This window comes from Epinephelus fuscoguttatus, linkage group LG7 (genome assembly GCF_011397635.1).
Source record: "Epinephelus fuscoguttatus linkage group LG7, E.fuscoguttatus.final_Chr_v1".
Taxonomy (NCBI): domain Eukaryota; kingdom Metazoa; phylum Chordata; class Actinopteri; order Perciformes; family Serranidae; genus Epinephelus; species Epinephelus fuscoguttatus.
In genome coordinates this window covers 44,498,190-44,514,273 of record NC_064758.1, presented here as the reverse complement: position 1 = coordinate 44,514,273, position 16,084 = coordinate 44,498,190, and the positions used below count along the sequence as shown (strand labels likewise).

Genomic DNA, 16,084 nt, shown 5'->3' with positions numbered 1-16,084 from the left:
TTTCGCCATGGGTGCTTAAACATGACGTGTCATGAATGAAATTTGATAACAAGCTTCAAGTATAACTGTCCCATTTCCCCCCTTTATACAGGGCTGTGAAAGGGGATCGCCATCCTGTGTAAGAAACAATCTGGGAGCTGCTGTTTTGAGCTAGCAAAGCTATGGTAGGATATAGTAGGAGGAATATCAGTGTGGCCAAGCCTTCCATATATTTTTTTTGTATGAAGCCCTCAGTGAAAAAAGTTTGGACACCTCTGCTCTAAGTTTTATCTATCTATCTATCTATCTATCTATCTATCTATCTATCTATGATCTACTTCATGTGTATCCTAAATAAATGGTTAATAGCCTCCTAATTAGAATCTAGTATGTCTACTCAGGGATGGAAAACTCAGGATAGATATATAGTAGCTCTGCAGTGGTACTGTGTGACTGTGCAGTGGCAGTGTACAACCAGGCCTCCCATAAGTGACAGGCAATGGTGGTGGTGGCAATGTGTCCTTATGATCAGGTGAGTTTGTATTATAATTCAGTCTTGACTACAAACTATTTAATAAAAGACGACCAAGGTGTTTCATTTTCCTCATTTAGCAGATGCTTTTATCCAAAGCGATTTACAACTACATATTCACATACCGACAGAGCAACTGGGGGCAGTTAGAGGGTCAGTATTTTCCTCAGGGATACTTCGACATGTAGACTGGAAGAGCTGAGGGATTGAACCACCAACCTTACAATAAGAAGACAACCTTCTCTACAGCTTGAGCTCACCCCTGTGAAGTGTTCTATTGTCTTGTGTCACAGTGTCACCAATATTTTCACTAACTTCCAAAAACTCCATACTACAAGTCCAGTGCTAAATTTCTCCTTGTTCAATAGTTTAAATGCATCAATTACTGTTGGAGAAGAAAAAATTAGTCCGTCCAGTTTAAAGACAAATTCACTTACCTTGTATTGCTTGATATATTTTGGTGTTTTCAAGAGGCATTTTATCCTTCTTCCCCCTCCCCTTCATATTGAAACGGCTCATTAGAGTATTGGTAAAGAGCCTGAAGAAAAGAGAAATATTTTTTGCAAATTTAAGTCCACTTTGAACAGCTGTTTTCAGAGATGAAACAGTGCATAAAGATTGTTAGCACATAGCCTACCGATCAAACACTTTGTGGACACAGTCTTTGAGGTCTTTTCCTCCAACTCAAGCCAAATGCTGCATCTCTTGGGAACAAAAGAAAACTTGAAAATTTCCTTGCAGAAATTTCGATAGTGTCACAGGGGGCTGCTGCCGGGATGTGTACATTATGATGAGATTCTTGATAGAGGAGTGGAGAGAGGAGAGGAGACAGGAGACAAGAGAGAGGAGAGAGAAGAAAGAGAGGAGAGAGTGCCTAACTACACCCAAGCACACCATATGCATGTAATCTAAAGTGAAACCAGTTACACATGGAAACCCTACTTCGATGAATGGGCTAATGCCTGTCTGGTGTTGGGTGTACTCCAGCCTGTTGAAGCCTTCGTCAGTGTGAGGTGTGCAATCCTGGTTCGAGGTGTGAAAAACGATTCGTCTTTCTCTAAACTGACCTCTAACCGTGCACCTTTCACAACTCTCAGATGAGGTATGAGTCTTGATAGATTTCAAGTATGCTCTTGCAGGAGCATCACACACTAGTGCTTCTATGTTGACAGAATACAATTGGCCATTGTACTCTATCCCATTCTTTTTCAGGTGTATGTACTCTGACAGAAAATCACTGAGATACTCCTCAAGGGGGGCAGGCTTTTTCTCACCATAAAATTAGCAACTATAAATGGATCAAAATGGCCAAACTTGGCTAGTATAGGCCAGAACTGCAGACCACTGCTTTTGAATAGCGGAATACCATCGATGTTAATGCTAAGATTAACTGAATCACCATGCCCTTTACTAAGCAAGTGAGAGATCCCCTTCTCTTCTGGCAACAGATGCCCCTGCTTGCGTAGTATTACTAATAACTCACTGATTGTGTGTTTCTCTGTTGTTTATGGCCCACTGTCTCAGGTCATCTTCAAGGGGCACAGTCACTTCACCATTTCTTTGTTCTTCTTCTTCTGAGTCTGAGTCATTGTCCACATCTGAGTTAAAATCAAAACTAGGCCTTTTACTTTTCTCAGGCATATTGTCACTGTCACTATCCCTATCAAATGCAGTTCCAGGCACATTGTCACCATCACCATCAGATGCACTCCTGTCAAAACTATTAGCTGTGCCAGGTCCATCCTCACTGCTGTCACTGCTAGAATCTTGGAGAAGATGGTCCATGTCTCGCTTTCTTTTTCTCCACAATCTCAAGTAAGCCATCTAAAACGCAGATGAAAAGCGATTCTAGGCACTATGTACAGGATAATGTTGAGTGAGAAGGTTGTTATACGATTGAGCAATCAGAATGCAGCATTTAATAGAGCTGTGTAATAATACAAATTACAAAACATGTAATGTGTGTCCTGTGTGTGTGTGTGTGCGTGTGTGTGTGTGTGTGTGTGTGCTTTACCCACCTTCTAACTGAATGACTGTTGTAAAATATTCCTAAGATGCCGAAGACAGATGTGACACATTATTAATACATTACATACCTAAAATGAGCACAGGATACAGTGTTTAAATTTCTTTGACATTGTCCAATCCCCTTGTAAAATATGTGATTATGCAAAATACTGAGACTGCAATTAGAAAGCATAGAAATATTTTCACTAAAATGACATTTGTCAAACAATTAAAAAATAAATAAATAAATAAAATAAACCTAATTCAGCAGAGGGTATACCAAACAACAGCTTCTAAACACCCAGATACAATCTGATAATATTTTTGAAAAACTTTACTGCTTCATTTTTCTGCCTATTCTCTATTCTCAAACCGTCATCTGTTACATCATACATCGCATCATACATACATGAACACACACAGTGATCATCTGATATAGCTGCTCCTCTCTCTCCTCCTCTCCTGTCTCCTATCCCGTCTCCTATCCCGTCTCCTCTCCTGTCTCCTCTCCCGTCTCCTCTCCTGTCTCCTCTCCTGTCTCCTCCTTAGAAATCCTAATAAAACTACAGGCAGAAAATGGCAAACCTAATCTCACAGAACTACGTGAAATGACCACGACCTCTTAACACCGCATTCTGTGGTGGCAGCATGTAATGGGTTGAAATTACGTGCCAGTACCACCGAAACAATGGCAATTTAAAGTCAATTAGGATCCTTTCTCGTGGTGGACACACGGATTCCCTGATTCAATTACGTCACGTCAACCTCGTTTTCCTCAATGATATCTTTAACATTCCTGTATACACACACAAAACGCGTAAGTGTCCTTGATAACTCAACAATATGCAAAAATAACTAATAAATAAAGGCCATAAAATAAAATAAATGTATTTTGCCAGCTTTTGATAGCGTAGGGCTTTAAGAGCATTGTGCTGTGGGCGGATGGGGCACGTTCCACTACTGTTTTGTATGGAGCTATATTTGTGTCTTTATTACATGCGAGAAAATAAATGATATGAGAGGGGAAAAAAATGTTTGAGAGAAAAAAAAATATTTGAGAGGAAAAGTTTTCACACTGATAGCAAAAAATAATATTTGAGACTAAAAAAGTTTTGAGAGAAAGTATTTTGTCTGAATATAAATAAAATAATTTGAGATTTTAAAAATGATTTCCAAGAAAAAAACTTTCTCAAAAACCTTTTTTTTTTACTCTCAAATATTATTTTTTTGCTATCAGTGTGAAAACATTTTCTCTAAAAAAAAAAATTGTTACTCTCAAAACATTTTTCTTCTCTCTCTCAAAACCTATGTCTTTGCTCTCGTGTCAGGATTTTGCTCTCACTGTGAAAATAATGTCATGGGCGGGGCCACGTTCCCATTGGCCAGTCTCAATCAAATTGACAGCTAGGTGAGGATCGTCTTGGGAGTTGAATTCAACTCAATCATTCATCCACTATGGTGGATTCACCGGCATAGATGCACTGCGTTATTTGGGAGCGGATATGCATACATAACGTTATGCATGTGTGGCCAAATGGAGAGGAGAGGGAAATGAACCAACAACGCCACCTGTGGAATTGCACCCCAGGGAATACACTCATACCTGACTACTCTTAACAACAGAAGGTCACACAGATTCGTACACTGGTAAATATGGGGACAGGAGACAGACTTCCAAATATAACACAGAGGTCAAAAGCCACATGAATGCACAGCCACGTTAAAGTGTGCTTTAATCAGTCTGTGGAAAACCGGCAGAACAGCAGTGGAAAATGGAGCGGCCGCACCAGGGCTGGAGGCCGTGGATAGCCGTCCTTCGGGATGCCCAGCTGACGGCCCACGTCACCAGGCTACGGCATGCAACCCCACACAGTGCGCAGAGGAGGAGAAGAAGCCACAAGCTGTGGCCTCAGCTACAGCAGGACAGAGAGCAGGACAACCTGTTAACATAAAGTTAACACAACAAGCAGAAGTAGAAATAAAAAAAACAAATTGAGCAGCTCAAACCCAGTCACCGTCTCGCAGTGAGGAAGAGCAGACACCACGCTTTTCAAAGTCCCCTCCGAAGCTGCACACAACAGGAATGGCCAACACCGCTGTAAAGCGAAGAGTCACGGCAGCTGTGACATCATAATATACTTTAACAGTACACAAACATTGCAGCACCCATGCCTACCTCATGGGTCCCAAGTTTGGGTACAGAAACCGGAGCACTACACACACAAAGCATGCCAACCGGAGCACGCCACACAGCCCTCGCCAGGTAAACACCAGGTAGAACTGAGTGCGCTCGTGAGGGGAAGACCAAATAACGCAGGTGCCACCACTGCGCAATTAGGCTCCGACAACTGGAAATTAGGCCCAGCTGATGCCAATTAAGGGCGGCGGTGTAGCAGCACTCACCCTGCCACACATGGAATGTTGGAAGAGAAAAGCATCGTAGTAAAGTAACGTTAATAGGATAACCTAGCTAGATGTAAAGTTAACACTAGCTGGCTAGTGCAGTTAATGCACAATCTTCGTAAAATAACATTAGGTGAGAGAAAGGATTCATTATAGGAATGATTTTGATAACCAACTTGCTCAGCTAGCTACCCATCAATTGTGTGTGTCACCATCTTACCCAAACATTGGAGTCTCCGCTCCCAAATAACCAGCGCATCTATGCCGGTGAATCCACCATAGTGGATGAATGACTGAGTTGAATTCGACTCCCAAGACGATCCTCACCCGGCTGTCAATTCGATTGAGACTGGCCAATGGGAACGTGGCCCCGCCCATGACATTATTTTCACAGTGAGAGCAAAATCCTGACACGAGAGCAAAGAATTAGGTTTTGAGAGAGAGAAGAAAAATGTTTTGAGAGTAACAATTTTTTTTTTAGAGAAAATGTTTTCACACTGATAGCAAAAAAATAATATTTGAGAGTAAAAAAAAGTTTTTTGAGAAAGTTTTTTTCTTGGAAATCATTTTTTAAATGTCAAATTATTTTTTTTATATTCTATGACAAAATACTTTCTCTCAAAACTTTTTTAGTCTCAAATATTATTATTTTTTGCTATCAGTGTGAAAACTTTTTCTCTCAAATATTTTTTTTCTCTCAAACATTTTTTTTCCCTCTCATATCATTTATTTTCTCGCATGTAATGAAGACACAAATATAGCTCCATAGTTTTGTAGCTACTGTCCACCGTCTGAGGGCTTCATCCCATTTCAGATTGCCGTCCGTCTGCCGTAACCGAATCCAAACGCCACTAATAAATAAATAAATAAATAAATAAGAAGAGAAAAATAAGGCTGAGCATGGAAGAACCAGAGAGGAAACACCATCACATGGAGCAGTCCGTCCCCGGCAACCCTGCAACCTGGCAACCCTCCACTCCACCACGGGAGAGCGGACCCCAGGCCAGCACCACAGAACCAGTGGCCGCCCCCCAGTGCACACGGCTCCCACTGAGGTAACACTGGAGTTAAGAACTAAACTATGATAAATGACATAAAATATTAAGATGTTAAGATGTTTAGATAAAACCTACAAGCTTCTCTTCCTATGACTTTTCCTAAAAATGTGTCTTGTATGTTTTCTGAAGCCTATAAGTTACAAAAATGAAACACCAGACTTATGAGCATTTAAAAAATATGGATAAAACTGATTTTCACCCATTTAGAAATTAGATATTTAAAATCTGATTACACAAGTGTGTTTACCATCCCCTTAAAGTCCACGGTGTACTCTCAATTCAGTATTTACAACTTCCAAATCTAGCAAAAACACATATTTTTAAAAACTACAATTCCCTGGGACCACGCCATGCAATTTGATACATATCAGCAACATAGTTGTAGTTCTTCTAATTTGCAAAGTAGGGTTCTAATATCTACCCAGTATATCTAATATCTAGTAAAGCCGAACTAGTAAACACACTGCACCTAGATGAACTATGTTAAGAAAAAGTAAAGATGTCGGCTAATTTTCAATATTTTAGCTAATACGCTAGAAACAGCATTTTTGGGACGGTAGGTTTTTTGCAGCTTGTTGTAAAATAGAGTTGTAAAAAGATAGATCTACTGAATATATCTAATATCTAGTAAAGTCGAACTAGTAAACACACTGCATCTAGATGAAATATGTTAAGAAAAAGTAAGGATGATGGTTAATTTCAGATATTTTAGCAAACTCTCTAGAAACGGTGTTTTTAGGACTGAATATTTGAATATAACAAATATCTAGTACAGCCTAATTATCATGTTATTATTATTCTTATTCTTATTGGACGGAATACGGTGTTAAGAGGTCGTGGTCATTTCACGTATTTCTGTGAGATCAGGTTGAAAATGGCACAAAGAATGCAAACTGTCTGATAGTAACTTTGACGCTAATGTTAGCTAGCTAGCTAGCTAGTAACGTTAACTACAAGTAGAACTGCATGGATGGGCAGAAGCATAATGTTACGTTAATGCTGGTTCATGACCGGAAAAAAAAAACACGAACCATAATTTAATTTGGTCCGGACCTAGACGTAAACGGTAGTAACCGGACCGGAAAAAAAACTGTTTAATAATTAAAATAGTGAACCGTAGCTGTGCAATAACGTTAGCTAATAACGGTCATTGAAATTGGCCCTGACTAAAAGCAAAGCTGGAGATATTCTCAGACGACAATCATGAACACAGTAAAAGTACACAGGAAAAGTAGACGTTAAAAAGAGACGTATTGCTAACATGAAATAAAAGGTAATGTGCTAAATATAGCTACTTACCGATCAATTCAACCTCTCTCTCTGTCTGTGTCTGCGAGTGCGACTCCGACCAACTGCAGGCAGCTAAAAATAAACTATAACGGCTGCGTAAATTCAAATTTGGCGGGTTCACACTTATGCAGAACACCCAGCAGGTAGCAACCGTTGCTGCTGTGCTAATACCGCACGCACACAGGCACACACACACACACACACACACACACACACACACATACACACACAAACACATTACAAATGTATTGGGAGTCCATGTGTTAAGGTTTGATTACAGAGGCTGTTTTAAAAATAAGCCTGCAGGCTGCTCTCACACCGATGTCCCGTGACGGTCATAATGTGACGAGTTTCCAGGCCGGTGTCAGAGAGCCGACCTACAGCTGTGCTCCGGAGGCTGTGATTGGTGCAGACCCGCGACTCCTTGTGCCGTTTCTCCCTTTTCTTTTCATTCTCTATCCTCTCTTCTTCTGCATCCCAGTCATCAAAATGATCAGATTCACCAAATAAATTAAATGAAACGATAAAATCACTCATGATAAGTCTGTGGATATTCTCATTTATCCAGGTCAGTTCCATTCTGGCAACAATTAAATCGTAGGCAACTGGACTTTGATTTTGTCTAGAAGACGTTTCGCCTCTTATCCAAGCGGCTTCATCAGTTCTCAACGCATCAGTCTGACTAGTCCTCACTAGTCTGACCAAGTCAGAAACGTCTTCTAGACAAAATCAAAGTCCAGTTGCCTACGATTTAATTGTTGCCAGAATCACTCATGATGCCCGTTGTAATCCGTTGCCTCTGCTCTGAGTCTCCGTTGCTATGGTTACAAACTAGCAGTTGAGCCAGCGCAATAATTTAGAACCTGTCATCAGGCAATTTGACCCGAACATCTTTTTAGCTGTCCTATAACACCTTTTAACAGACACCCTGCAGCCAATCAGAATTGAGTATTCACCCAGACCATGGTATAAGTAATATTAACAGGCATTTCAAACAGAGGCTGTGGCTCAGAGGGCCCCTGACACCTTGGGCAGTTTAACAGGTGACCCACTTTCCTCGAGCAATGTACTCATTCACTTCTTCAGATAACTGGCTTTGTCGTTTTTCTTTTGGTGAGCACTAATGAAACCATGGAGTTTGAAGCCTGCAGGTTCCCAGTCAGCTAAAACCACCTTTATTATGAGTGAGTAGCCACCGCTAAGTAGATAAACTTTTCGACCTACAACTTCCCCCAAAGATTCATCAGATCCAGCGGCTGCCAACCACTTGTCACTGAGTAGGCACCCAGCACCAACCTTGTGTTTTCCAGACAGTTTAACACGTGGCATGTGTATGGGCCCTTAATCGGGCTGACTGTGGCTCAGAGGTAGAGTGCGTTGTCCAGTACTTTGAAGATCAGTGGTTCAATCATCGACTTCTCCAGCCTGCACATCGAAGTATCCTTGGGCAACATACTGAACTCCAAATTGCTCTGATGAGCTGTTCCATCGCTGTGTGAGTGTGTATGTATGGTTACTGAGTAGCAGGTGGCACCATGTGCGGTAGCCTCGGCCACCAGTGTGTGACTGTGTGTGAATGGGTGAATGTGACAGGTAGTATAAAAGTGCTTTAACTAGTCAAAAGACTAGAGAAACACTGTACAAGTGCTGTCCATTTACCATTACCATTACCATTTAATCATCTAACAACCCCTTGGATTTATCTGGTGACCCTTTGGAGGGGCCCGAACCTTGTTTGGGAACCATTTGACTAAACTAACATTGAACCAAAGTAATTAAAAGTGGCTCCACCTGGAGCAGCTACAACAGTAACATGCTGTTCTGACACTGACGCTTCAGTATTAACTATCTGATGATGTCACTGTTTGTTTTTGTCTCTCTGACATGAAATACGCTCTAGTGATGATTGGATCTTTAAGCACTTAAAAAATGAATTTTAAATATAAAGCTAACTGTGAATATTCTGTTTGTTTCTGTGTGTGGTTTCGGTGTGCTCCTGCAGCATGACACCCCTGCCCGCAGTAAGAACTGTGCACACTTTGTTTACTGGTGTTTACTGCTCTCTTTATTTGAATGCAGGATTTCAGTCACGTAGCTGTTGAAATAGCTCTTTGTTACACCTGAACAGTGCACAGTTCCTTGGTATCATGCAAACTGGTTCCAGGCAACAATTATTTGAATGTTACGTCTTTATTTAGATGAGTTTATTTTCAGGATCATAGGCCTTTACTTGTTCAGGTGTTGCAAATATGATGATTTGAATTCTCCATCTTTCACAGAGGACACGTGACCTCTGGGTCAGAACACAGGTCAGCTAAGACACGCCCATCAACAACAGAGTGCTGAGTGCCAACTGGTGACGAAGCTGCCAGTTCATCAAGATACGATCTGCTTTTAAGGGCCAGTATCCCATGGTCAGGATGATCTCTGGCTTTCATCAAAGACTCAGAGACAAAGGACAAAGAAGCTGACCTAAAATCTACATTGACTGACATGTTATGCTGAGCTCACACAGTAACAATAGGAAGCTTTGTTTTAACATGGTGGTTTTCATGGAACCAAAACTTCTGTAAAGGAGAGTTTAAAGTAAAGAATCAACCAGACAGTTTTATTGACTGTCAGGATCCTAGTGTATTTCCATTGTTTTCCCTCCCCTTTGGTTTTTGTCTTGTCTTCCTGTCTTGTGGATGTGTGTGTCTGTCTGGAGCTGGGCGGAGCTGGAGTCACCACTCACCTGCACACCTGCCAGCCATCAGTAATCAAGCCATCTCCACTCCACTCTGTATGAAAGCCTGGTCCAATTTAATGTAAATAACTAAAGCAGACCGGCAGATCGACACCAGAAAACAATCAAACTAATTCAAATAGACAAGTAACGGGGTGTGATAGTACCCAAATGCAACACTCAGAGGAAGGCAGACAGTTCGTAATGACTTTTATTATGTACAAGCAGAGCTTAATTTTAGCCGGAACGTACTGGAACATATACCAGGATCTTTTCAGAAAAGGCCCTGGTGCGTTCCGGAACTAATTTGCATGGGTCTCGAACTTTTCACATCTAAAAACTACATACAGTATTGGCTGATGTCACTAGTGTTGCAGGGTGGAGTACCGTAGTACTACGGTGCCTCCCGTACCACTACTGTGGGATAAGTTCAAAGTCCAATCGCAAGAGGGTGAGTGTCCTTGCACCGTCCAATAATGGAGCGCGCTGGTCAATAACGGCGGTTTGGATGATGTACCAGAGGCCGAGCAATCAGCCCATTCAGGACAGACACATTTTAAAAGGGCACTGCACTAATTCATTGAATTAATGCACCGCATTGAGCAGCTGAGAGTTTGGAAAGCAGCAGGGAAGATTTGGAATCAATTCAGGGATGATTCTCTCTTGATGGGAGATCAAATGATCTTATGCTTATTAGTTTCTCTTCCAAATCTGAGATCAGGTCACTGGTGTGAAATGTTAACCCCTCCCATCAATGTCATAAAGGAAGTGTCAAACCTGGACCCACAGTGCAGACATAAGACTCAGAAAAGCTGCTGGTAGATGAACAAAGTCTTTTATTGTAAATAGAGAAGGGCGGAGCTGGAGCGGGGTGGGGTGGGGGTTGCAGAGTCTGAGGGGTCCAGAGAATGTCCAGAAGGATCCAGGTGGGTATGGACGTGGTGGTATGAGGCTGGGTGAGGCTGAGTGCAGCAAGACAGGAGCAATCTGAGAGGCAGAGAACAGAGTCAAAATCCGGAGAGCTAACAGATGACCAAAAACTAAAGTTCAAAAGACAAAGAATCATGAGCCAAAGCACACTACCACGCAGGTAAGCAGACGATTTGAACTGGACCAGGCTTTCATACAGAGTGGAGTGGAGATGGCTTGATTACTGATGGCTGGCAGGTGTGCAGGTGAGTGGTGACTCCAGCTCCGCCCAGCTCCAGACAGACACACACACCCACAAGACAGGAAGACAAGACAAAAACCAAAGGGGAGGGAAAACAATGGAAATACACTAGGATCCTGACAGTCAATAAAACTCTCTGGTTGATTCTTTACTTTAAACTCTCCTTTACAGAAGTTTTGGTTCCATGAAAACCACCATGTTAAAACAAAGCTTCCTATTGTTACTGTGTGAGCTCAGCATAACATGTCAATCAATGTAGATTTTAGGTCAGCTTCTTTGTCCTTTGTCTCTGAGTCTTTGATGAAAGCCAGAGATCATCCTGACCATGGGATACTGGCCCTTAAAAGCAGATCGTATCTTGATGAACTGGCAGCTTCGTCACCAGTTGGCACTCAGCACTCTGTTGTTGATGGGCGTGTCTTAGCTGACCTGTGTTCTGACCCAGAGGTCACGTGTCCTCTGTGAAAGATGGAGAATTCAAATCATCATATTTGCAACACCTGAACAAGTAAAGGCCTATGATCCTGAAAATAAACTCATCTAAATAAAGACGTAATATTCAAATAATTGTTGCCTGGAACCAGTTTGCATGATCTCTGGGAATTGTGCACTGTTCAGGTGTAACAAAGAGCTATTTCAACAGCTATAACACTGAAGTCACGCATTCAGACAAAGGAAGAGCAGCAAACAACAGCAGACAGAGATGGACACAGTTCTTCTGCTCATCATGGCAGGCAAGTGCTTTATATGTTTTCTGGTATTTCATTACAGTACACTGATATATTGTTGTGGCTACAGAGCTCTTATCAGAACAATATCATGATGCACTGCAGTTATATGATAAGGAACATTCCATCCTTCAGTTTATCACAAACATTTAAAATCAACACATCAGGAGATACATGGTTTTCACTGGACGGACGGGATGAATAACTTCTGTAAAGTAACTAAATCTGTCAGACAAAATGTAGTGCCGTGAAAAATACAATATTTACCTCTGAGATGAAGTGGAGTCAGGGCTGTACTCATCATTTCAACAGATATCTTGTGCGACCCTGCAGAGGGGTCTGAGGGGACATTTTCAGAAACTTAGCAGCTAAACTGACCATTTTAGAGCATTTTAAAACAAAAATCTTTGATCAGTTGTTCTTAATGTTTTGATGACTGAGTGCCATTTCAGGGAGCCAGCATATAAGTGAGGACAGCACAGGAAAAGAGCACACAGAATGACTTCTATGATCTGTAATACCATGATATTTGTAATGACTTCTTTATGATATACTGTGACTTTTTATGACCTTTTTATGACATAATAACACTTAACAAAAACTACAACAATCCACAGTCATATAGCCAAAATAACACTCGTACTAAATTTTAGTTTTCCAGATGTTAATACATTTGAAAGTGAATAAATAGAGAGACAGTGTTTGACATTGATAGTACCCACAGCAGTCGAGCAACGGCTGCTGCTGGAGTGGCAACACCACTTGGACAAACCACAGGCAGAACTGCAGCACACTGTAATATTAGAACCAGTAGTAACAATAATGGCACTTTGTTAAGTTTATTCTGATTACACCTGCTGATGATTATTTCAGACAGCGGTGCCTGGTTGCCTGTTGTAGTATAGATATTTTTTCTTAATCATTTTCTATCAATATACTGGGGGACATTTTGAGCATATTTGAATATCGGAGGGAATGTATCTCCCTTTTATATATTTGAATTACTGCCTAGAGTGGAGAGGAAGTATAAAGTAACAGTACTGCGTTGCCTGCACTACTCTGAAATACACGTCACTATTCACAAGCAGATCTTGCACACACGTTTTCATTGTGCCCACGAGTGACAAATTACAGGGATACAATATTCAAAGTCTAATCAGAGTCACTCGATCTAAATCTTCAACCCAACACCTGGATGTGCATCTTTGGTGTTCAGGGTGTCGAAGATCAGTCTTTAAAATATAGACACAAAAACATCATTTCTTTCTCAGCACTTTTGGCACGTAGGAAAATCCTAGTGGAATCAAAGTCTTGTCATCCCCCAGATTCTTGCATGAGGGGTCTAGTGTTTTTCTAAAACTGGAGAAAAGCAAGTTTTCATTGTGGAGACATCCTGAGAAATTTAAATCCACTTGGAGTCTGATTATACAAAACTTTGATGAATTAAAGAGACATTTGGATCCCTTTTTAGTCCACTACTTGTTGATCTTTTTCTTTTTTATTTCTGGTTGTTTTTGTAATGTGCATGTTAATTATTTATTTTGTGTACTCCCTGAGTTCTTAGTACTGTCATGTGCCACTTAACATTTGAGGCAGTGTGATTTGTTCTGTGTTTGTGGAATTTGAAGGTAAGAACTGGACGGAGGAGTGACTGAGTCAGAGAAAATGGAAAACGACGTGTACAGATTGTGTACTTTGTGTTTTTGAGAATAAATATAATATACTAAAAAAGTTTAAAGTGACAGAAAATTGTAATACTCAGGTAAAGTACATGTACCTGGACTTGGTCCTCAGCTCCAGTACTTGTACACATACTTAGTCACATTCCAGTCCTGGTTACGTGTTAAACAGTTACTGGGTCAGTCCTGAAAAGAACCCAAACATGTTGCACAATGTTCCAAACATCAGTTTTGATCAACATATAGATTTAAAATGAAAACCCCAAAACAACATGAGTGCTCCCCTGAAACTAACTCATCCTCATTTTAATAATATTCACACAACTCTACAGACACACCCTTCTTCCTCTCAGGCTCAGCCGAATGTTTTCACAGCAACAACGATGAACACACATGAATAATAATAAGTGCTCCATGTTTAAAACACTCTTAAATACCTGATGTTAACATTTTTTAAAAGTATATAACACTTGTGATCATTCTGATCTCCTGACTTTTGTCCAATATTTTGATTTATGATCAGACACCATCAGAACATCCCATCAGCCTCAGCTGTACTTTGTGCTAAATATTAGCATGTTAGCATGGCCATTGAAAGAGTGTTAGCATGTCGATGTGAGCATTCAGCCCAAGAACAAATTCATCTTAATTATTTCATTATTAAGTTCTATCTTATCTTCTATGACTGCTTTGAAATCAGACCATTCACTGCAGATTGTTGTCAGCATTTATCTGTCGCTGTGGTCCAACAAAATCATATCAAACATGTTTCTGACAAAAGTGAACATTCACAAAATTTGTCCATAAATCCATAAATAGTTCAATTCAAATTGCTGCATATGCTAATATTCAATGAATAATTGCCTGTGACTAATTAGCATGAAGTGAAATGATACTGAGGGACCGTACGCTGTTCATGGGAAACAATGAGCTGTTTCAACATCCACAAGTCTGAAGTCAGACATTAAACAAAGAGCAGCAAACAAAGATGGTTATAGTTCTTCTGCTCAGCAACTGTTTTATATGTTTAGAGGAGAAATGTCTCTTTGATAACAACTCAGACACATCTGACACCTTGTTTAACACAGAATGATGTATTATATACATTTCTCATATGTTTCTAGAGTAAAATCTTGAAAACAACTAAATGTAGTGCAGTAAAAAGTACAGTACTGCAGTGTGAAATGGAGCAGAAGTAGCTTATAAAGTGTGTTTAAAAAATGGTATATATTGGTATATATTTGAGTTTAGTCCAAAGACACACCTGAATACACTGAAATGAAACATTACAAAGTGAAGAGATATAAAAAGTCATTTATAGCCTGAATCTGATCACTATGCATGTGTGTCACTACAGGGCTGTATGCTGTCTCATCACATGCTGAACGTCAGTACCATGTTGTTTATGACCGGAAGAACTGGACTGAAGCACAAAGTTACTGCAGAGAGAATTACACAGACCTGGCTACTGTCGACAACATGGAGGACGTGACGACCCTGAACAACATGGCAGATACAAGGAAACTGACTGGCCCAGTATGTTCCAGCTATTTGAGTTCACTTTTCTCTGTCTTTCATGTAAAAGTCATTTTGATAAGTGTGTCAGTGACAGGTGGTTTGAAAGTATTCAAATCTGATCCTACATAGTAACTATAGTAAATATCTCCTGTAAAATGTAGTAGAGTAGAAGTATAAAGTGTTTTCAGTATAAACTTCCCTCATGGTGTTTGAGCAGACAGTGTTTCCCTGTTGAGCTGCAGTGGAGGGATGGTAACAAAAGGAGGAAGACTCTAACTTTGGAAGATCTCCACAGACAGATGAAGCCTCAGATTAACTTCACATCAATGTTTGAATATATTTTACACACAACGAGGACTGTAGAGTTTGTTCCCCAGCTGTAGCAGCTCAAAATAACAATAATACTATTCAGCATATAATGTGAGAAAACCGGAGTGCTTAATTAGTAATTAAGAGTTTTATGCCAAATGTAATAATGTAGGAAAATGATTATGTATAAACTAAGTAGAAAAATGTTGAATAATGTCATTAATTCAGTGTATGATGTGATCATTTAAAGAAAAGAGTACTCTCCTTGTTTCTTAGAGCAAAGAAACTCTTCTAATCTTACATGACACCAGTGTTATTACAAAACTGTTATCGCTACATTGAAATTATTTCATTATGAGTTGCAACAGCATCACTTACACTGAAAGTCCAATATGAGGGGATCTCTTAATGTCCAGTATGAACAGCAGGAATGATTACAGGAGGCAAAACTTGTTTCACTGTTCATATGAGCTCCTGAATGTTGTTTGAAGACAGACTTCAATTTTGTGAACCTGTCCTTTAAGAGTTTTACACATTGAATCTCTCAGCTGTAAAATCCTGTAATAAAGTGGTGGAGGATCAGACTGACAGGCAGCATCAAGACTGTTAATGGCAAGTTTATGTAAAAATGTTGCCTTGAACAAAAGCTAGAGCGAGCTCTAATTCTTTATCTCACTGTCAAATA

General features: G+C 40.3%; 1 long non-coding RNA gene across 1 annotated transcript; it reads right to left on the bottom strand.

The window, feature by feature from the left end:
- Positions 1 to 970: 970 nt before the first annotated feature.
- On the bottom strand, positions 971 to 2,986 carry LOC125892294 (uncharacterized). The gene is made up of 4 exons (XR_007449725.1): positions 2,928 to 2,986; positions 2,530 to 2,560; positions 1,149 to 1,309; positions 971 to 1,049 (listed from the first exon to the last, which is right to left on the bottom strand). It is a non-coding gene; the product is annotated as an uncharacterized LOC125892294 (long non-coding RNA).
- Between the last annotated feature and the right edge of the window lie 13,098 nt (positions 2,987 to 16,084).